This window comes from Trachypithecus francoisi, unplaced genomic scaffold, assembly GCF_009764315.1.
Source record: "Trachypithecus francoisi isolate TF-2019V2 unplaced genomic scaffold, Tfra_2.0 Lachesis_group5, whole genome shotgun sequence".
Classification (NCBI taxonomy): domain Eukaryota; kingdom Metazoa; phylum Chordata; class Mammalia; order Primates; family Cercopithecidae; genus Trachypithecus; species Trachypithecus francoisi.
In genome coordinates, this window is record NW_022681470.1 from 108,537,248 (window position 1) to 108,560,297 (window position 23,050).

Consider the following 23,050-nt stretch of genomic DNA (forward strand, 5'->3'; position numbering starts at 1 on the left):
TTTGACACTTAAAATTTTTTGTTTTGTTTTTGTTATTGTTCCTCAAATTCCTTTTTACCAAAATCTGGACACAAATGAAAGAGGATACTAGTACTAATTACACCAGGACAACAACTCTTCTTATTTGAACAGTTTTGCTGCATAAACCAGAACTGAACAAAAATACTGAGTCCCAAGGCACGGTAATGTGTGAAGGTGTTATTGTACCACATTAAAAAAAAAAATGCTATGCTATTTTATAGCATAAATTTGTCACATATACCTGCAGCTCCTTTCTCATTACCCTTTTTTTCTTTTTCTTTTTCTTTTTTTTTTGAGACAGTCTCGCTCTATTGCCTAGGCTGGAGTGCAGTGGCAAAATCAGAGCTCACTGCAACCTCCACTTCCCAGGTTCAAGTGATCCTCCCACCTCATCCTCCCAAGCACCTAGAACTATAGGTACGTGCCACTATGCCCAGCTAATTTTTAATATTTTTAGAGAGAGGGTCTTGCCCTGTTGCGCAGGCTGGTCTCAAACTCCCAGGCTCAAACATTCCCCCTGCTTTAGCCTCCCAAAGTGCAGGGATTACAGGCGTGAGACACCGCACCTAGCCTCTTTACCTATTTTTATGACTTCTCAGTAAAAACTTTTCCTGCCATCTTTTAAGTCCTTTATTTACACTGCTGTTTTAAACAACATAAGTATCTGCAGATATCTACCTAAACAGTCTTTGTTCTTTAGATAAAATTTTAAAGTAAACTGTAAATACTATACAGTATTTTCATAGTCAAACTCTAGAAGCTCTTTTATGTGTAATTCCAATTTTTAAGGTTTTCTAAACTTTGGGATCATCTGCGTATTTTAGAGGTGGCAAAACTTTGTAGACCAAGCCAGAGAGGTATTCTTTCTAGTAAAAAAAAAAAAGGGGGGGTTTATCTTTAAATTTTTGTCTCTGATCAAAAGACCAACATTTATGGTTTCCATGAACTCCTTTTTTATTCTAGCATTTTGAAGATAGTGTTGATGGTGAAAATCTGGCTGTTTACATCCTTATCAATGATTTAACTTTCCTGTTTTGTCAACTCAGCCTTTTAGGTCTCTTATAAGTCAGAGCAAGGATGTAATATCATTTGTGGTATTATTTGCAAACATAAAAGGAAATCACTGTGGCTCACAGACACCACTTACATTCCATCGTCGACAAGGAAGCAAAAACATAGCATAGTATAGATTTAAATGGTTTGCCTGGTGTTCCATAAAACACTTGTTTCGTTTACTTCTCCAAGTCTGTGCAATTCAGCTCAGCTACTGTGAAGCAGAAAATATTATCAATTAGAGGCACAGTATGTTAGTCCTGAATCACAGGGCTTCAGTACCCTGGTGTGTTATGATATCCAAGCTCTACCCTGCTCCCCGCCCCAGCACACACATCACAGCAGGAAGGGATGTGTTCAGAGGCTAGATGTGTACTGAAAATTAATAAAGAGAAGAATTGAAAAGGCAAAAACTTAAGAAATAAAAGTTTTTTAAGGTAAAAATATGGTAAACCATAATATGACCCCCAACTATTGCGTCTTTTAGTATAGTAAGACTAGATCTCTAAATAGACAAAATTGGGAATGACAAACAGGTCACTTAGGCCCTCACCTCAAACTCAATATATCTAAAATTGAACTTTTGCTAATCCTTTCTTTCCCATCTAACTCCAAATTCTCAGTCAATAATGGCAAGACTACCCAGCAAAGGCTAGAAATTGAAGTCATCTTAACCGAAGTCCAAGCCTCTTTCATTCCCATGGCAATCAGTCTGTTAGTGCTGTAGGTAATTTTGCTTTGAAGTATTTCTGGAATCTGATGTTTATTCTTCATTTTCATTGCCTCACTCTAATCCAGACCTCCTCTGATTTGTTTCTGGATCATTAGAACAACTTTCCAGCTTGTCCTTCTAGCGGCACATAATCTTCCACTTTTAATCCATCTTATATACTTTGTAAATGGCAAATTAATCTACTCTAAACACAACTTTCACTTTCCTCTATAGGGAGGCTCAACAGCTCATGGACTTCAAGACCCTCCGTGATCTATTTTCCCTTATGTCCTCCTCAGTATACATTTTTTTTTTTCCAAGACAGAGTTTTGCTCTTGTTGCCCAGGCTGGAGGGCAATGGCACAGTGTCGGCTCACTGCAACCTCTGCCACCTGGGTTCAAGCAATTCTCCTGCCTCAGCCTCTCAAGTAGCTGGGATTACAGGCGACTGCCACCAAGCCCAGCTAATTTTTGTATTTTTAGTAGAAACAGGGTTTCACCATGTTGGTCAGGCTGGTCCCGAACTCCTGACCTCAGGTGATCCGCTTGCCTCGGCCTCCCAAAGTGTTGGGATTACAGGTGTGAGCCACTGTGCCTGGCCTCAATTTTGTCTCATTGGTTCTGAATATTTATTCTCTGATGTGGTCAAGGCCTTTTCTACACAAGCCCACAAACAAACTATAATCCCTGCTAGCTATTCCTTGGCCTGGCATGCCCTCTTTTCCCCCTGTATCCTTTAAAAATTCAGCAACAAGTTCAAACCCTAGTTCCAACCCTTGCTTTCTCTGAATTATATCGTTTGACCAACATCTGACTCTTTTTTTCAATAAGCAAAGCACTGTGCTATCACAGTGTGTGATTCATTCAACCCTGAATGAGGACATACAAAGGTCATAGTGCTGGAGGCTAGGCTCCCATGTCAGATACCCTCTTTTGAGAATGTGACATTGGGTGAGTTATTTAATCTTTCCTAGCCTCAGTTTATTAATCTGTAAAATGGGGATAATAATAGGACCTACTTCACAGAGTAGATGCTATTAGGTTGAGAGATGAAATAAGACAATCCAAATGAAATACTGAACATTATGCCAGATACGGCAGTGCCTGATAAATGTTATCTGTTATAATTCATGAGACATTTGCTGAGTCCAGGCTCATGGGCCCTACCTACAGGGGTTCACGATCCAGGGGAAGAGAAAGACTTGATGTGTGTGTGTGCATGTGTGCATGTGCAGGACTGGGGAGGTGGCCTTGAGGATGGCACTGAAAGGTAGTGGTGCCTTTAACCAAGGTAACTAAGGAACTCAGGAGGACAGTTGGGTTAGTGAATAAAGGATACTGTGGTTGGTTAGGAAGATGTTAAGTTTAAGGTGCTAGAAGGACATCAGTGAAACCATGCTTGTCACCTATATTCAGTTTTCCCCTCCACATCTGCTTTCCATCCTTCCCCACTCTGCCCTGGGCCTCAGGAGTACTGATCTGAAGGGCTACAGCCATAGCCTCCTGTGCCTCTGGCTTCTGTTTGAGTTTAGCTAATGGGGAGCCTAGCAGGAAATAAGGAGGGGGAAGAATGGAGCCGGGGTATTTATTTCTCTGGTTTCTTCCCAGCGAGACCACCGTCAGGCTGGCTGCATCCCCTGAGAGGAAATCACAGTTCTCTCAAAACAGCCTACTCTTCCCAACTTTCTCTCCTTCTTGGTTCTGGTAATTTCTCCCTCTTCTTATCCTTTCAGATTCAGGGCTACTAAAAGCCCAGCTCACAGTAGCCCCTCATGGTTCTCCTCTCCCCTAAATCTTTGTAAGTAGACTCTTTGCAAACAAACCCTCTCTGAATTATCCCAATTTAAATTTGCCTTGTGTTTCCTGTTGAGATGTTGAGTGATATACCGTGTTGGTCTGGCCATTTGGATTTCAGGTCTAGAATTTGGAAGAGAGATTAGGATTGGAAATACAGATTATGGAGTCACAGGTTTTCGAAATAGGGAGAGTGACTGAGATTGCTAACTGAGGGGAAGTAGATGGGGAATGAGCATTAAAGGCAGACCCTGGGGGACTTCTGTCTACTCCAAACAGTGAGTAAAAGAACACTTCGAGAGTGATAGTAATGATTTTTCTTATGACTCAGATCTTCCTAACAACCATCAGGCCCTGTTGACACCTTAAACTCAACATTTCCCTTCCAGAAGATGTAGAAATGTTATAATCCTACTGATGGGGCAGTCATTTAAAAACATTGTCAGGGTACTTGACAACTTGAACTTGTCTTGGAAATAGATTCTGAGTAAATTATGCATACCTATATGTATAGGAACTTAATTTTTCTAATTTTTTAATTTTATTTTTTAATAGGCAATGCATTGACATAATTCAAAAAGTAAAAATAAAAATAAAAAGATACACATTGAGAGTAGCTTTTCCACCTGTCCCATTTACCTTATTTCTCATCCCCCTATAAATTGCTTGTAAAATATACAGGTATATCCTGAAGATATTGTGGGTTCAGTTTCAGGCAATCACAATAAAGCGAGTATCACAATAAAGTGAGTCACACAAAATTTTGTTTTCCAGTACATCTAAAAGTTATGTTTACACTATTCTTTAGTCTATTAAGTGTGCAATCGCATTATGTCTTTTAAGAACAATACACATACATTATTTTTTAAATACTTTATTGCTAAAATATGCTAACAAACATGTGAGCCTTCAGCGACTCATAATCTTTTTGCTGGTGGAGGGTCTTGCCTTGATGTGGATGGTTGCTGACTTAACACAGTGGTGGTTGTTGAAGGTCAGTGGCTGTAGCAATTTCTTAAAATAAGATAACAGTGAAGTTTGCCACTTTGACTCTTCCTTTCACTAAAGATTTCTCTGTAGCATGTGATGCTGTTTGATGCTTTTGCCCACATTAGAACTTCTTTCAAAACTGGAGTTAATCCTTTCAAACCCTACCACTGCTTTATCAACTAAGTTTAGGTAATACTCTAAATCTTTTGTTGTCATTTAACAATGTCCATAGCATCTACACCAGGAGTAGTTTCTATTCAAGAATCTACTTTCTTTGCTCATCCATAAGAAGGAACTTCTGATCTGTTCAAGTCTCATCACAAGATTGCAGCCATTCAGTCCCATCTTCAGGCTCCACTTCTAATTAATTCTAGTTCTCTTGTTATTTCCACCACATCTGCAGTTACTGCCTCTGATGAAGTCTTGAGCCTCTCAAAGTCACCCATGAGAGTTGGAATCAAATTCTTCCAAATTGTTATTAATGTTGATATTTTGACTTCTTCCCCATGAATTACGAATGTTCGTAATGTCATTTAGAATGATGAATCTTTTCCAGAAGGTTTTCAATTTGCTTTGCCCAGATCCATAGAAAAAAATCACTATCTGCGGTAGCTATAGCCTTACCAAATGTATTTCTTAAATAATAAGACTTAAAAGCCTAAATTACTCCCCAACCCATGGGCTGCAGAATGGATATTGTGTTAGTAGGTATGAAAACAACATTCATCTCTTTGTACGTCTCCATCAGAGATAATTCTGTAGACCCCAGGATTTTCAGAATGTCAAATAAGCATTGGCTTCAACTGTTGCACTATCACCAGCATTATCACCAGCTGGATCCCCTAAGAGGAGAGCCAGCCTGTCCTTTGAAGCTTTGAAATTAGGCATTGACTTCTCCTCTCTAGCTATGAAAGTCTTAGATGGCGCCTTCTTCCAATAGAAGGCTGTTTGGTCTGCATTGAAAATCTGTTGTTCAGTGTCACCACCTTCATCAGTTATCTTAGCTAGATCTTCCAGATCACCTGAGGCAGCTTCTACCTCAGCAGTTGCACTTTTCTATTTTGGAGATGGCTTCTTTCCGTAAACCTTGTGAACCAACCTCAGTTAGCTTCAAACTTTTCTTCTGCAGCTTCCTCACCTCTCCTACCATTAATACAACAAAAGAGAGTTAGAACCTTGCTCTGGATTAGGCTCTGGCTTAAGGGAATATTGGGGGTAGTTTGATCTCCTATCCAGACCACTAAAGCTTTCTCCACATCAGCAATAAGGCTTTTTGCTTTCTTATCATTTATGTGTTCACTGGAGTGATTTTTTTTTTTTTTTTTTTTTTTTTTGAGACGGAGTCTCGCTCTGTCGCCCAGGCTGGAGTGCAGTGGCTGGATCTCAGCTTACTGCGAGCTCCGTCTCCCGGGTTTACGCCATTCTCCTGCCTCAGCCTCCCGAGTAGCTGGGACTACAGGCGCCCGCCACGTCGCCCGGCTAGTTTTTTGTATTTTTTAGTAGAGACGGGGTTTCACCGTGTTAGCCAGGATGGTCTCGATCTCCTGACCTCATGATCCGCCCGTCTCGGCCTCCCAAAGTGCTGGGATTACAGGCTTGAGCCACCGCGCCCGGCCTGGAGTGATATTTTTAAGAACCTTTCCTTTGCATTCACAAATTGGCTAACTGGTACAAGAAGTCTAGCTTGTGGCCTCTCTTAGATTTTGACATGCCTTCCTCACTAAGCTTAATCATTTCTAGCTTTTTGAAGTGAGGGACACGAGACTCTTCCTTTGATATGAACACTTAGATGTCATTGCAGGGTTATTAATTGGCCTAGTTTATTGTGTGTTGAACACATAGAGAGGCCCAAGATGAGAGAGAGAGCGGGAAGAATGGTCAGTCAATGGAGCAGTCAAAAGACCAGCAATTTATTAAATTTTCCATCTGGTATGGGTGTGGTATGCAGCTCCCCCAAACAATAGTAACGTAAAGATCACTGATTACAGATCATTATAACAGATATAATAATAATGGAAAACTTTGAAATATGATGAGAATTACCAAAATGTGACACAGAGACACAAAGTGAGCACATGCTCTTGAAAAATGACACCAAATACATTTGGTTGAGGCAGGGTTGCCACAAACCTTCATTTGTAAAAAATGCAATATCTGCAAAGTACAATAAAGCAATGTGCCATGAAATGAGGAATGCCTGTATTCTTTCCTGTTTCTTCATGTAAAAATACAAGCTAGCATGATATATTCTTATTTTCCCTTTTTCTTATCCAAAAGGTATTATACTAGATGACTATATCTTGTTTTTGTCACTTAACAGTATATCCTGGAGATCATTTCCTCTTTCTTTAGAGTGTTTCCTCATGTTTTATGTAACTGTACAGAATTCCATAGAGGAGAGGTACCATTGTTTATTGACTCAGAAGGTAGAGGAGCTTTGATGAGTGCTCTGCCTACCAAACTCAAGTCCCTAACTACAGCTCTGAAACCTTTTCCCCTCCCTGAAAACATGAGTGCCCAATTCCTACCCACCTATCTTCAGGGATTTCTCTCCCTCTAAGAAGAAAAAAATTGAGGGCTTCAGAAGGAGCTTCCTCAATTTGTCGCTATCGAATATAAAAACCCACCTACATCTATGCCTACCCTCCTCCTTTCATAGGCTGCAATACAGGACACTTTCTACCTGCTGTTGAATGCCGATCCTTTCCCCTCTGGCTAGGATCTCATCTCCTTTCAGTCTTCTCAGGACTCTACTATTGACCCTAGTTTCCCTCTTGGATATTAAAGTTTCTTCCTTACATCTGGATCCCATAAAAATACAATTAACCCTCCTCCCCACCCCCTTGACTTCTCTCTCTAGCTACTGCCTTATCTATCCCTCTCCTCTTCTTCAGAGCCAGATTTCTCAGAAGAGTTGTCCATAGTCAAAGTTTTGATTTCCCTGCTTGCTTTTCATCCCATTTCAGCCTAATTCCACCCGTGCATCACCGCACTCAGGCTTTTCACAATATGTTCCCAATGACCTTCAGATCACTCAACAAGTACACGTTTTAGTTTTAGCTTTAGTTGACTTCTCAGCAACATTTGATATCCTTTATGAGTCTCTCTTTTGGACATATTCTGATGACACTATACTCCTGGATTTTCTCTTACACCTCTGGCTACTTCTCCATATAGTGGGGATGATTCTCGGTCCATAGTTACATGTTCAAGAAACAGGACTAGAACTGGAGTGAGCTGAGTGAAGCATTCACCTTAGGTGTAAAATTAAGGGGGCGCACAAACTCAGTAAACAAGGTGAATAATATTTTAATGCAATATGTTTTTAAAAACCCAATTAATGTAAAAAATCCACATTGAACAAAATACCAGAATTTTAAATGAAAACCAGTGCTGTCTGATTCAGATTGGAGCCTAAGGCAAATGGAAAAATGTATACCTCTGTATACATGTTTTTATGTGGTTTGTAATGGTCAATTTGTTTCCTGAACATTAACATAGGTACAAAAATATTGAAAAATTGAAGAGTAGGCATATTACCACATTAAGTTTAAATATATTTTATCTGTACCAAAAGGAATTCTGATTTTACTTCAATTTAATTAAAATTTATTTAGATCATCACTTGGTCAAGATAATTTTTTTCCTTTTTTTTTTTTTTTTTTTTTTTGAGACACAGTCTTGCTCTGTCGCCCAGGCTAGAGTGCAGTGGTGCAATCTCGGCTCAATGCAACCTCCGCCTCCTGGGTTCAAGCAATTCTCCTGCCTCAGCCTCCTGAGTAGCTGGGACTACAGGTGCATGCCACCATGCCCAGCTAATTTTTTGTATTTTAGTAGAGATGAGGTTTCACCGTGTTGCCCAGGCTGGTCTGGAACTCCTGTGCTCAGGCAATCTGCCTGCCTCGGCCTCCCAAAGTGCTAGGATTACAGGTTGAGCCACCGCTCCCAGCCAGTAATGAAAATTTTATTGATGAGTTTGCTCCCATGAAAGCCAGGGGCACATATTTCCTTTCACCTTAGACATCCATATGGCACATCATGGAACTGTTGAAAATAATGGCATTTTAATTCTGATTTTTAAAGCAGAGTACAGACTTTTTGCTACTGTCCCACCAGCATGGTGAGAAATTTAACTTCAGTTATTTTTGAGCTTCCCATCCTAGAGCTGGGCAAAGATCTGGAAGCCATACATATCACCAGGGCACTGGGAGAACCCTTTGACCAGTGGCCATAGACTCTCTTTATCTGCAGAATACACTCACCCAGATCTACTTGGGGCCTTCAGACCCAGAGGTTCTGCTGCATCTAAGGACTCTGACAGGCTCTAGGATGCTCAGATTGAGGGCTTGAGCCACCCGTGGATCTTCACAGTTAACCCTGCCTTGGAGCTTCTCTGTGACTTCTTGACAGCTACCAAAAATTACAAGAAGTTTACCTTCAGGATTCTTTTGCTTTAGGCCCTACCAAGACCCCTGAAGCCAGGAAAATAAAACCAGGCTATCAGCTTAAAATGGGAGAAAAGGGAAAAATAAGAGTGAGAAAAAACAATAATTAATATTCCATAGACGATCCTGTCACATGAGCCTCGTCTGCAGGCTCATCTTCTCCCCACTGATCATCCAGCGTCGGGTTCCCTAAGCTCCCACTGTTTTCTCCCCAGACAATTTCATCTGCTTTCCTGGCTGTAGTTGCCATCCATAAGCCTATGACTCCCTGATTTGTTTCTCTGGCCTAGACCACTACACTGAGCCCCAGAGCAATACATCCAACTGCTTCTTGATACCTCCATTTGGACATCTCTCATCCCAACATCAAACTAAATATGCTCAGGGCCACATTTACTATCTTCTCCCTCCAATCCAGTCGTTTCCCAGTGCAGTTAGGGGATGGTAGTCACTCTTTACACCTCCTGCTCCCTTCTCTTCTGTTTCCAATTCATCCCTGAATCCTGTCCACTTCCACTCTTTTTTTTTTTTTTTTTTTTTTTGAGATGGAGTCTGGTTTTGTCGCCCAGGCTGGAGTGCAGTGGCGCCATCTCGGCTCAGTGCAAGCTCCACCTCCCGAGTTCACGCCATTCTCCTGCCTCAGACTCCGAGTAGCTGGGACTACAGGCGCCTGCCACCATGCCCGGCTGATTTTTTTTTTTTTTTTGTATTTTTAGTAGAGACGGGGTTTCACCGTGTTAGCCAGGATGGTCTCGATCTCCTGACCTCGTGATCCGCCCGCCTCTGCCTCCCAAAGTGCTGGGATTAAAGGCGTGAGCCACTGCACCCGGCTCCACTCTTACATAGTTCTAAAATTCTAAATGATTCCATTTCCACTGCCTCCACTCTAGTCTTACCTACCGTCATCTCTCCCCTAGACTGTTGCGAAAACCTTTTTTTTTTTTTTTTTGAGATGGAGTCTTGCTCTGTCACCCAGGCTGGAGTGCAGTGGCCAGATCTCAGCTCACTGCAAGCTCCACCTCCCGGGTTCACGCCATTCTCCTGCCTCAGCCTCCCGAGTAGCTGGGACTACAGGCGCCGCCAGCTCGCCCGGCTAGTTTTTTTTTTTTTTTTTTTTTTTTTTTTTGGTATTTTTAGTAGAGACGGGGTTTCACCGTGTTAGCCAGGATGGTCTCAATCTCCTGACCTCGTGATCCGCCCGTCTCGGCCTCCCAAAGTGCTGGGATTACAGGCTTGAGCCACCGCGCCCGGCCGTGAAAACCTTTTAATTGATCTGCTCTGGGCCTGCTTCAATATTTACCATACCCTCAGAAACACAGATCTGAACATATCACCTCTGGCTTCAACTCTTCAAAGGCTTTCTGTTGCTTCTGGAAATAGACCAAAATATGTGCTGGCCCTGCTTGTCTGGCCTCCGTTCACTTCTCTCACCCCACATCTCACCTTGTTCCTTCTTTCTCCCCTTTGCTCCCTGAGCTCCAGCCACACAAACCGTTCTTTCCTTCAGCACCTGTTTCTCATTTTGTCATGACGTACTACTCATTTATATGATTATGTGATTAATGTCTTCCTCTCCCTCTGGACTGTGTGCTCTGTGAGAACAGAGGCTGCATGTCCCCAAGACCTCACACAGAACCAGCGATATTGTAATAAATATATTTTATTTATTAATATGTTTTGTGGGAAAAGTAATAAATATATTGCATATATTTCTTTGAGAATTAGGCCATTCTGAAGTTTAGAAGTATATTTGTAATGAATTTTTGGTTTTCAATAACATTTATAGAGAATTATAGTGTTCCAGACACTGTTTTTAAGTGCTTTACTATTAACTTAGTTAACCCTCACTATAAGCCTAGAGGTCAAAGCTATTATTATCCCTATTGTAAAGATGCTGAAACTGAAGCACAGAGAGGTCAAGTTACTTGAATGCTCATGGTCTCACAGCTAGTAGGAAGTGGAAGGAGGGCTCTAACCCCAAAACGTTGTACTGGTCTCTATGTTTATTCAGCAAATACTTACTGAGCAAAGTGCCAGGCACTGTGACAGGAATGGGCTAGGACATCTCAAAAGAGGAAAGTGTAAAAGAGATTAATGGTGTTTGAGTGTAAAAGAGGCTATACTGAGTAGACATCCCATTTTATTGGGTCCTCTCAGAATGGAATAAGCTAAGTATTATTATGCCCATTGTATAGATAAGAAAGATGAGACTAACAGAGTTGGCCTAATTGGTTGAAGATCACATAAGCAGTAAGGAGACATAGCTGGAATTCAAACCCAAGTCAGGATGACTCTAAAGCCAGTGCTCTTTCCACCCCGTGAAGCTGCCTCCAGAGAAAGTTGTTTGAGACTGCTTACTTTCCATCACAGGTTGATTAATTGATGTATCTACTGCTTCAGTGTGCATAAGAATCACTTGAAAAGCTTGTTGAAATCAGAGATTTCTGGGTTTCACCCTTAGAGATTTTGGTGTGGAGTAGGACTCTTTAATCTGCAGTAAGCCCACCCACCTCTCAGGTGACTCTAGTAATTCTAAAATTTTAGTGGCATGATTCTAAAACTTCAGCACTATCAGAGTCAGCCAGAAGGGTGGATAAACCAGAGACTGTTGGGCTCTACTCCAAGAGACTTTCTGATTCAGAAGGTCTAGAGTGTCAGAATTTTCATTTCTAAGTTCCTGAACAAGGCAGGGACCAGCTTTTGAGATCCACTGTGTCCTACGACAAGACTCTAAGAGACACTTCACTGGTTATATAATTATTCTTGATTCCACCAATTTTGAAGCAATTTCTAAAATATACATGCCTCCACTGTGTCATATCTTCATACCCCTTTCTTTGAAAAATGTGGAGAATGGCAGGTTTGGGGACCTAGAGAATACTATCTTGGGATAAAATCTTTCAGCCCCTTGAGATGAAAAATCTACTCTCCTTTTCTATCTTTATTTTTCTTTTTTTTTTGTTTGTTTTTTTCTTTTTTTGAGATGAAGTTTCGCTGTTGTCACCCAGGCTGGAGTTCAAGGGTACGATCTTGGCTCACTGCAACCTCCACTTCCCAGGTTCAAGCAATTCTCCTGCCTCAACTTCCCGAGTAGCTCGCATTACAGACTTCCACCACCACACCTGGCTATTTTTTGTATTTTTAATAGACACAAGGTTTCACCATGTTGGCCAGGCTAGTCTCGAACTACTGACCTCAGGTGATCCACCCGCCTTGGCCTCCCAAAGAGTTGGGATTACAGGCGTGAACCACTGCACCTGGACTTGTTGTTGTTGTTGTTGTTGTTGAGACAAGTTCTTACTCTGTCACCCAGGGTGGAGTGCTTTTTTTTTTTTTTTTTGAGACAAGGTCTTGCTCTGTTACCCAAACTGGAGTGCAGTCACACAAACATGGCTCACTGCAGCCTTGACCTCCTGGGCTCAAGCAGTGCTACTACCTCAGCCTCCCAGGTAGCCGAGACTATAGGCATGTACCAGCAAGCCTGGCTTATTTCTTTATTTATTTAGATAGACATGAGTTCTCATTATGTTTCTCAGGCTGGTCTTAAAATCCTGGGCTCAAGGGATCCTCCCATCTCAGCCTCAGAGTGCTGGGATTACAGGTGTTAGCCACTGTGCCCAGCCAGAAAATCTACTTTCAAAATGGTGCCGTGTTTGTATAAAACTTCAAAGTATTAGAAGCCTCAAAATAAGATTGATTCTAGACAAGAAATAGCAAAAGCAGTGCTTTTTTTCTCCTGCCTATACTGCCTTAAGATTTAAAAAGCAGGGAAATTTATTTTTTGTCACACATATGTATATTTGTGACAAATATAGTATATATATTTGTGAGTTTCTCAATAAAATATAATTTGCATTTAAAGTCATTTAGCTTTTGGCAAACAGGAGGATACCATGTCAGACATATTTAATTTCATATGGGGGGATATTTTAAATTGAAAATAAAAATAGGATTAAAAATTTCAATCTTATACTGTACCTCTGGGAAAATCATTTTGTCTTAGATGTCTTAATACTGCTTAAGATGCAGAAAGATAAAGTGTTTGTGAGAGAGAGAGAGAGAGTGTGCGTATGTGTGTGTGTGTGTGTGTGTGTGAGGCTTGCTTGGTTTTGTGGTTCAAACTCATGAAGTGCACAAGGTAACTAAACAGCATAAAGGATGATGATTCCATGATTCAGGGCCCATGCATTTGATAAATTTTTGAGATATGTTAGGTAATCTTTTCAGTGTATGTGATCTATGAAGATATTTTCCATAAAGGCATTTGGCAAATGAGTTTCCGATGAAATGTACTTCTAGACTTCAGTATCTTCAGAAATAATTCAGTCCTTTCAGATTTTGGAATTACATAAAAGATTTATGTTTCTTATAGGCATCCATGAGGAGAGCTGTCCACATCTCATCTTCAGAAAACCTTTGTAAACATCACTGTCTCCATAAAGCTTCCTTTTCTTGCCCATAAGCATCTCACTCCCAGCAATGGACTCACTCACACCCTCCCTTGAATTCCACTTCAGTTACAGTGAACAGACATCTGACTTTATTGACTGAAATTGATTGGCTTTACTGACTGAAAATCAACTCAACTTTATTCATTATTCTTTTTTTTTCTTTTACTACTTTCAGCTTAAATACAAATAAAGAACTCTTCTTTCCTACAGCTATCTACAGGAAGTGAGTGTTTTTAAATTACCAATCAAATGTCTTGGTGTGTAGGGAATTATACTTTTGCAGACTCTTGATGATTAGGTCTTCTGAGAATGCCAATGGGCATGAAAAGTTTATCCTTTTCTCTATTAAAATAGACCCCACTTAAGGCAAATTTTTAGTTAGATAGCAGAGAAATGCACTCTCTTAAGTACAAGGCTGGTCTAACGCAACTGTCTTACGTATGGACGAAGTGTTTGAGGACACAGTTGCCAGGCACATGGGCTCTGGAACCAGACTGCATGAGTTCAGTTCTGGTTCCAACAGTTACTAGCTGTGTGACATTGTGCAAGTTACTTACTTTCTCTGTCTCATCTGTGACATTAGATTCTAATAGTACCTACTTCAAAGAGTTATGAGGATTATATGTAAACGGCACTTAGAACAATGCCTTAAATATAATAAATGTTCAGTAAGTATTAGCTGTGATTGTGTTGTTATAATTGTTACTAAGAAGTTCATATCATGTTAACAAAGAATGAGGAGCAATTTGATTCTGAAGGGATAAGTATTAACAAAAGTTTGTTTACTATAAAATGGCATGAACACCTATTTAAGGGAAAATAGATTATTAGTTTACCTGATCCCAAATTAAAATGAGAAAGTTTATTTCTGTAAAAGCTACTACTTATTGCCAAGAAATATAACAAATGTCATAAAATGTATAACAAACACAATATAGCTTTAAAACATCCCTTAAAAAAACAACCTGGATTGTAGTTATGAACAGACGCCATGACATTATTACCTTGAGACATTTGCTGAGAGGGAAGCACAATTATATAATGAAACATAATGAATGCATATTCATTTATTTATACTGCAACTTATTCCAGAAAGGAATAGAGGCTGCTATAACTAGTGAATCATAAGAGAAACATAAGAAATCTTCTAATGCAATGGGCTAGCTCTCAATGCATATAAAACACGTTGTAAAAAATATTGAAAATAAATATAAATAAATAAGAATAGAAAATGCTCCTTCTACATTTTTATTAGTGGCACAACATTTTCTTTCTTGAAGTATCTGTTTCATTTGAATCTTTCCCATCCCTCATTCCTCATATTCAATTGCTAGCCATGACCTATTAGTTTCACTGTAGCCTTATTTCTTAGATCCAGATCTTTTACCTGTTTCTACTGCCAATACCCTACTTCACATTACCTCTTTAATATTAATAGTTTTTCATTCGCCTCTTTTCTCTCTCTCCTCTTTCCATCCTCCTTGCCTTCTCTTCTACCACCATAATCTCCCCAACACAGTGCTACAGGATTAATTTTTCTAAAGTACATCTCTGGTCTTGTCATTTGCCTGCTTAAAAACCTTTAGTGGCTTCTTATTACTTTATATTTTTGATACATTTTATTTGTACCTCTTTTTTGTCAATGTTTTCTACTTCACAGTATAAGAAATTTTGTATATATTTGAGCATCTCTACTAGTAAGTATGTTCCTTGCATTGTTTTTTCTACAGAACCTAGCACATTCTCCTAAAGCATCAATGGATGTTGAACAAAAAGAAGTAAGTAGGCCAGGTACAGTGGCTTGTGCGTATAATCCTAGCACTTTGGGAGGCTGAGGAGGGAGGATGGCTTGAGGCCAGGAGTTTAAGACCAGCCTGGGCAGCACAGCAAGACCCTGTCTCTACAAAAAAAGAAAAAAAAAAGATTTACTGGACTTGGTGGTGTGTGCACCAGAAGACCTAGCTACTTGGGAGGCAGAAGTGAGAGGGTCACTTGAGCCTAGGAAGTCAAAGCTGCAGTGAGCCCAGGCTGGACTTCACCACTGCACTCCAGCCTGGGGGCAACAGAGTGAGATTTTCTCAAAGAGAAAGAAAAGAAAGAAAAGTAAAAGAAGTAGATAAAATCTTAGAAGAAAATAATCTTGTTAGGCATTTAGCATTTCTTTTTCTTCTCTTTTCTTTTCTGAGACAGGCTCTCACTTTGTCACCCAGGTTGGAGTGCAGTGGCATGATCATGGCTCACTGCAGCCTCAGCCTCCCAGGCTCAAGCAATCCTTCTGCCTCAGCATCCCCAAACAGCTGGAACTACAGGCACGCACCACCACACCAGCTAATTTTTTATATTTTTAGAGACTGGGTTGCACCATGTTGCCCAGGCTGGTCTTAAACTCCTGGAATCGAGCAATCCTCCTGCCTCAGCCTCCCAAAGTGCTGGGATTATAGGCATGAGCCACCCATGCCTGTTCTAACTACTACAACTATTTATTTATGGTGACATAATTTGATCAGGACAAAGAGAGATGTGAATCACCAAATTAAGAAAGTGTAACTAATCAAGACCTTAATTACAGATCCACACCATAGTCACTTAATTTCTCTAAATTGAAAAGAACATATTTTCATCTTGTTGCCTGCTATGTAAGTATGCCAAATAAAATGTTAAACAAAATTTAAGGAAAAAAATTTAAGGAAAGCCAGTAGAATGAAAAAACAAACAATCTAATTGAAAATAACAAAATGTAAAAAGATACCATGACACGAGAGAGTCTAATGAAAATGATAAACTGAAATACCCTTACATGTAAGGTAGCAAGCTGTTTACTAAGTTGAAAGCCTTTGAGAAAATGTATAATCACATGACCATTGAAAGAGTAATTCATTTGTGCATTTATGATTCTGCAAACAGTATTCTTGGCAATGTGCATTTAAATGTTGTGTGACCCCAGAGTACAACTATATGAAGATGAATTTTTAGCTTGTATATAATGTGCATTGTAGCATGTTCAGTCTCAGAAGAAAATTCATCCAGGGATTTCATCAGATGTTAAAAAGAGCTAAGAAAAATAAGCAATCTTTTATTTATTTATTTTTGAGACAGAGTCTCACTCTGTCGCCCAGGCTGGAGTGCAGTGGCTGGATCTCAGCTCACTGCAAGCTCCACCTCCCGGGTTTACGCCATTCTCCTGCCTCAGCCTCCCGAGTAGCTGGGACTACAGGCGCCTGCCACCTCGCCTGGCTAGTTTTTTGTATTTTTTAGTAGAGGCGGGGTTTCACCGTGTTAGCCAGGATGGTCTCGATCTCCTGACCTCGTGATCCACCCGTCTCGGCCTCCCAAAGTGCTGGGATTACAAGCTTGAGCCACCACGCCCAGCCCAAGCAATCATTTTAATGACAACTCAGGTAAGGTAAAGATAACCATCTCTTAGACTCTGAGTATCTATAATCATTGTAAGGATTAAGGTTGTGTCTGTCCATATGGTAGTAATACACAGATACTTCTAGAGATTACAATTGTTGCACTACAAATCTCCAAAATATTTCTCTTTCTGATAACCTAAAAGTTTATTGAACTGAATTTGTATGGAAGACAGGAGCTTTATTATACATTCACATTTTGTGTAAAAGTTATCTTAAAAGCAAATCACCCCCTTCACCCCTTGAGTGTGGGCTAGGCTCAATGATGCATTTCCAAAGAAGAGAGTGTGGGAAGGGAAAAACAGTAACCTTACAATGAAGAAAGCTGGCACACACCACTTCATCCAAGTGATGAAGGTTAACATCACTGGTGATGTCATGTGCATGTCATATCCCTCTGATGTGTGAGAGGAGAAGGACACTTCATCTCTGTGGCATTCTTTCCAAAAACCAATAACCCCAGCTCATCATGAGAAAAACATAAGACAAACCGAAACTGAGGGACACTCTATAAAATACCTGGCCAAGCTCTTCAAAATTGTCAAGGTCATGAAAAACAAGGGAAGACTGAGAAATTGTCACAACCAGAGGACATTAAGGAGACATACAACTAAGTGCAATGTGGTACGCTGGATTGGACCCTGAATCAGAAAGAGGATATTATTGGGGAAAGCTGTGAAATTCAAATAAAGTCTGGAGTTTAGTTAATAGTTATATGCCAATGTTGGTTTCTTAGTTTTAATAAATGTACTATGGTAATGTAAGATGTTAACAATAGGTGAAACTGGGTGAGAGTATGAGAACTCTGGGTAGTACCTTTTCAACTTTTTGGTAAATTTAAAATTGTTACAAAATAAAAGTTTACTTAAAAAGAAACATTGTACAGCAGACATATGCCCACTGTCTGCCATTGTCAAAAGTTATATTATCATTCCAGGAGCACTTGGTTGACAATGGTGTTGAGTGAAATGGATAAGAAAATGGATAGGAGAAAGCAATTTAAAAAAAGGACATGGGAAGCTTAAAGAAAATCAAAAAGCTTTGGAAACAATGTATAATATTACATTTTTTTAAAAAATTTGTTTTACTTTTTACATACAACCACAAAGGAGCCAAGGTAATAAAAATTCACTTCCACTGTATTGTGAGTCCATTGAAATACAAGTAATCTCTATATTTATGCTTTTCTGAGAAAAGACTCTGTCCTTCCGTTATCACAGCATAGACTTCTAAGCTGCTATTACCGTCAGGGGAGAACTATGTTTTGTTGGATTGAGTGTAACAACGTCGCAGCCTATATGCACCCCCTGAGAGAATATCTGAGCATTTCAAGTTCTTAATAATAATAATAATAAAACCCTAGAATTTGGCTGCTGGCTTTGTTTAAATGTGAACAAAGGGAAATACCATTTTTAAAACTCATATAATCGGGCCGGGCGCCGTGGCTCAAGCCTGTAATCCCAGCACTTTGGGAGGCCGAGACGGGCGGATCATGAGGTCAGGAGATTAAGACCATCCTGGCTAACACAGTGAAACCCCGTCTCTACTAAAAAATACAAAAAAACTAGCCGGGCGAGGTGGCGGGCGCCTGTAGTCCCAGCTACTCGGGAGGCTGAGGCAGGAGAATGGCGTGAACCCGGGAGGCGGAGCTGGCAGTGAGCAGAGATCCGGCCACTGCACTCCAGCCTGGGCGGCAGAGCAAGACTCCGTCTCAAAAAAACAAAAAACAAACAAACAAAAAAAACTCATATAATCCTAAAATTGATGAAAGTGGACCAGGACATAGCATTTGTCGCCCCACCTTTGTTCTCTCAGTGGCAGATTATCATTGCTGAATATTCATGATGACCATGCCTAGCTGTTCTTAAATACACTAGTCCCCCTTTATCTTTGGGGTAAACGTTCCAAGACCCCCAGTGGATGACTGAAACTGCAAGTAACACCAAACCCTGTATAAACTGCACTTTGTTTTTTTCTATACATACATACTAGTGACAAAGTTTAATTTATAAATTAGATACAATCAGAGGTTAACAATAACTAATAATAAAACCGAAAAATAATAGATAAATAGAAAAAATTTTTAATTATGAATTGTTCATTTCTAGAATTTCCCATTCAATATTTTTGGACTGCAATTGTCCATAGGTAAGTGAAGCTGTAGAAAGCAAAACTGTAGCTAAGGAGAGATTATTGTATTTACAATAATATAATTTTATTATCGACGGGAGGCTAGTTTATATTCTCATTGTAAAATTTACTCTTGATCTAAATAAGCAAATTTTGCTTCTTATTATCAGTTTACCTTTTACCACACTCTTAACAGATTTTAATTCTTGTTATACATTGCAAATGCTAACATCATTAGTTAACCCATATGTTCCCTCCAAAGGGAATATTACGAGAACTACCGTATTTTCTGCATACGCATCTAGGCAAATGCCTTCATATCAAATCCATTATTGAAAGATTCATTCTTCATCGTGCTGAGATTATAGATATCTCCTATAATTTAGAAACTGTGTTCTGGTAGAGTTTGCCATTAGGTAAAACGTTGCCTATCAAGTCTTATTTTCCTGTGAATTCCAGTAATAAATGTTACATGCTTTTCAGTGTAGAAATAGAATGAAAGAGCAAAGTATCTTTGGAATAGGAAGAGCAGTGACAATGAGATGGGAGTACAGAATGTCACAACATCAGGATTCCATGTCCCTGACTCCTGGTGAGATGGAAGTGCAGAAAGACTGTGGCTGTGTTTGCTTTCCCAGGGCTTTCTTCCTGAGTACTTAAGTTCAATGGGACCTTGGTGGGAGACAGGGACCACTTCTGAAGAGCAGGGAGAAAGGAAGAAAGCCTACCATCTTTCCTTAATTTTCTTCTTTCCCTCTCCTGTGACCTGGATATCAAGGCAGGACTGCTCAGAAGGCTAACCTCAAAGACTTGAACTCATTGGTCTTGCTGGCTCTGCTCTTTGGAATGGGCTCTAGAACATCTGTGGTACTTCATACAGGGACTTGCAATATTTGCATTGTTACAGTGTACAGGAAAAGAATGTTATATATTCCAGTGTTTCTGTTATTGAAATGCCAAATAATTTCTGTCTCCAACAAGATGTGCATGATTTTCCTTACATTAAAAAACATTTGTGTCACTTAAAAAGCAACTTTCCATGTAGATAATTTTCTTTACATTAAAAACATTTCTGCTTCTAAGAGAGCAGTTTTACTTTACTGTGAAGCTAGTATTCCTTGAACTGTATTTGATTCAGGGCGTGGACCTTTATAGGATCCATATTTTTCAGTAGTCTGCTTTCTGATGCTTTTATCTATTTTTGCCCATTTTGACTGTGCTGCATTTTCTGCCCTGACTAAGCATTTGCCAAGGCAGGCCACCAGAATGGAAACTAAGAGTGGAGACTCCTTCTTACTTACTAATATTTGTATCTCTAGAGCCTAGCACAGTGCTTGGCACATAACATATGTTCCATTCTTGCTATTTAAAATGTAGAAAAAAATCATTTTCTTCTTTCTATTGATGTGTGTCACCATAGTGTGCACCAGAATTGAAGGTTCACCCTTTGGATCAATTGTGTGGGTGTCAAGGGTACTGCATCATTAATAGGTTCTCCAAAGTTGTGAGCAAACTTCCCCAATTTTTTTTTCCTGTTGGCTTGACATGCATGGGTTCTTACAAATGACCCAATTCTACACCAAATATCTATGACCTTTTGGTGTCTGTTATCCATTGTCCAATTTTTTGAGGGCCATTTCATGTCAGACTTCTCATGTTATTGAGGTGTCTAGTTGCTTGTATTCCTGACCTCATTTGCAGGAGAAGTAGAAAACCAATGGCCGCTTTTAGAGAATTGAAAGGAGTTACACCGGTGGTTAAAGTGACTCTGGTGAAGGGATTCAGCAAAGATACTTGAACCAGCCAAAATTGTGAACCAACTATTAGGTCGTGTATACCATCCACCTCCATGGAAGGAATTCTATAGGTACAAATAAACCAATTGGAATTTTAAGACCGGTTAGTTGCAAGCTTCTCTATTAACTAAATTCCACTATGTAAACAGTAACCCTTCCCAGTTCCAACATACCTTTTCCAATAATCTTCTCGGTGTTGATGTTTGTGCTTCACTTTTGTAGAACATAACCCCTCCTCGTTTTCCCTTCTACTAACTTACCCATTTCCAGTTCAGCACCGTGTCTAGGTTCCTTGCACTTGCTCCTTTCTCCCTCATCTCCAATACTTTTCACTGTGGGTTTTTTTCTTTTTCCTGCTTTTTTTGTTTGCAACCAACACTGTTTTGTGGAAAAATCTACTCGGTGGTATATTTCAAGGCTTCCCTTCCAATTCTTTGTGATGGATAAAGCTCCTTTTCTAACTCCTGCTGATGCATGGGGCTGAGAAGAGGAGGTCCATGTACTCCACTCTGCATATCCTTTTCTAGACCATTGTTCATCCAACTTGTGCCTCATCATGCTCAGTATTTCAAAGGCTCAAAAGCAACTCTTTTTCTATGTCAGTCTATGGATTATGTCTTTATAGCTCTTGTCCTTTCTCACTGCTACCATGAATACTCAAAAACTACCCAAACTAGGCCGGGTGCAGTGGCTCACGCCTGTAATCCCAGCACTTTGGGAGGCCGAGGTGAGCGAATCACAAGGTCAGGAGATTGAGACCATTCTGGCTAACACGGTGAAACCCCATCTCTACTAAAAATACAAAAATTAGCCGCGCCTAGTGGTGGGCTCCTGTAGTCCCAGCTACTCGGGAGGCTGAGGCAGGAGAATGGTGTAAACATGGGAGGCGGGGCTTGCAGTGAGCCAAAGTCGCACCACTGCACTCCAGCCTGGGTGACAGAGCGAGACTCCATGTCAAAAAAATAGATAAATACATAAATACATAAAAATAAAATAAAATAAATAAAAAATAAACTACCCAAACTATTTTTATGACATTCCAACTAGTCACTTTGATGCCAGCCTCACCTTCTACTCTTAACCTACTGTCCATCCAACATGCTGCTTATTTACACTAAAATGTTAATTCTGATCTAGTTTTCTAAACAAAAAAAAAAAATCAAAGATTTGCTTATTGAATAAAGCCCAAACTCAGTGTGGCATCCAAGACTCCCTACAATATGACTCCAACATTTAACTCCAGCTTTACCTTTCAGTGTCCTCCTCTTCAACCAGCCTATCCTGTGTGTTTTTCCTGCCCTGTGGGATTTTCTGCTTTTCATAATGGTAGTAATAATTGCAATTTAATCCAGCATGATACTCCAGACATTGCAATTAAGCACTTCATATTTAATCTACTCAGCAACATGTAAGTTAGCAACTATTATCCCATTTTAACAGATGAAAACATTGTTACAGGGAGTTAGAGACTCCCCAAATCACATTTGGAAAATGGCAGATCCAGATTTGAAGCCCATCTGTCTCCAAAGCCCATGTTCCCTTCTTTGTTTGAAATGTACTACTCTTTATTCTTCAAAATTAATCATAACCCCCCAGAACCATCTCAAATGCACTTGCCTTTATGAAACCATTTTTCATCCCTCTGACCAAAAGGCATCACTCCTCCTCTGTACTCTTACAGTATCATAGATACTTTGCTTCAGCTTTTCAAAAGCCAAATTAACAATAGAATATGGTTGCTGCCCTACTGAAGCTTACCTACCACATGTTACTTACTGCCTTTTGTATTACCTTTGGACATAGTAGGCATTTATTACACAGTTATTGCACTGAGTTAATATCTATCCATCCATCCATCCATCCATTATCCACTAATACACTGGGTTATTTGTACGGAAGAAACTGACAAAATCCTTTCCCAGATCATCTTTTTCGGAATGCTGTAGGCATCTGAACCTCATTTTTACAGTTGCTATTTGTGTACAAGCTATATACTCCATATTCAAGAAATTTTTTGTTCACTAAAATAATAAACTATTTCCTTATATATAATCAAAAGATTCATGTCACCAGTTGCTTTTTTAAAGTCTCATTTCTTATAAAATCTAGTGTGAAGACAGCTTGTTTCTCACTCAACAGCACCGAGGAAAAACCAGGCGTGAGGAATAAGAGGCGAAAGTGACAGTAAGTGGCAGAATCAGGATTTAAATCAAGGTGTACTTGATGCAAATGCCATAGTTCTTAA